An 859-nucleotide genomic window follows, 5' to 3' on the forward strand; every position below is an offset into this window, starting at 1 on the left:
ATAGAATTCTAGTACACACACACACACACACACACACACACACATTTTCTTGATCCATTCGTTTACTGTGGGGCCTCGGGTTCTGTTCTGTATCTTAGCTTTGGTAAATAATGCTGCAATGAACATAGTTTTGCTGGTAGTTTTAGTATGGTCTTGTTTGTGATTAAAATGGGATTGCTGGGACTTAGGGGCGCTCTATTGTAGTCTTTTGAGGAACCGCCATACTACTTTCCAAAGTCTTCGAACAAGTTTAAACTCCCAACAACAATGCATTAAGGTTCCCTTCTGTCCACATCCCCTCCAGCATCTGTTCTTTTAAAAATCTAGAATGCTTCACGAAGTTGAGTGTCATCCTCAGTCAGGGGCTATTCTTCTCTTTATTGTTCCAATGTTAGTGTATGTGCTACTGAATTGAGCACAGAACATTTTTTATACATAAAGTGTAATTGATTTTCTTAAACTAGACAATTCCACAAAAATTAAATTCAAAAGAATTGTCGTGAAGCCGGGCACTGGTGGCTCACGTCTGTAACCCTAGCTACTCAGGAGGCTGAGATCTGAGGATCGCGGTTCAAAGCCAGCCCAGGCAGGAGAGACCGTGAGACTCCTATCTCCAATAAACCACCAGAAAACCGGAAGTGGCGCTGTAGCTCAAGTGGTAGAGCGCTCGCCTTGACCCGAAGAGCTGAGGGACAGCGCCCAGGCCCAGAGTTCAAGCCCCACAACCGACAAAAAAAAAAAAAAAAGAATTGTCGTGAAATTTTAGAACCATGTATTTCTTACAAAAGAACACATTTAAGAATAAAGTCAAGTTTGACATGTCAAAAACAAAATAATACCAGATATTTGTTGTTCAACA

At 41.3% G+C, this 859-nt stretch overlaps 1 non-coding gene across 1 annotated transcript; it reads right to left on the reverse strand.

The window, feature by feature from the left end:
* Positions 1-317: 317 nt before the first annotated feature.
* LOC122099808 lies at positions 318-419 on the reverse strand. Its single transcript, XR_006146007.1, has one exon. It is a non-coding gene; the product is annotated as a U6 spliceosomal RNA (small nuclear RNA).
* Between the last annotated feature and the right edge of the window lie 440 nt (positions 420-859).

The sequence above is a fragment of the Dipodomys spectabilis genome, unplaced genomic scaffold (assembly GCF_019054845.1).
Source record: "Dipodomys spectabilis isolate Male_0828 unplaced genomic scaffold, ASM1905484v1 ptg000535l, whole genome shotgun sequence".
NCBI classification, from domain to species: domain Eukaryota; kingdom Metazoa; phylum Chordata; class Mammalia; order Rodentia; family Heteromyidae; genus Dipodomys; species Dipodomys spectabilis.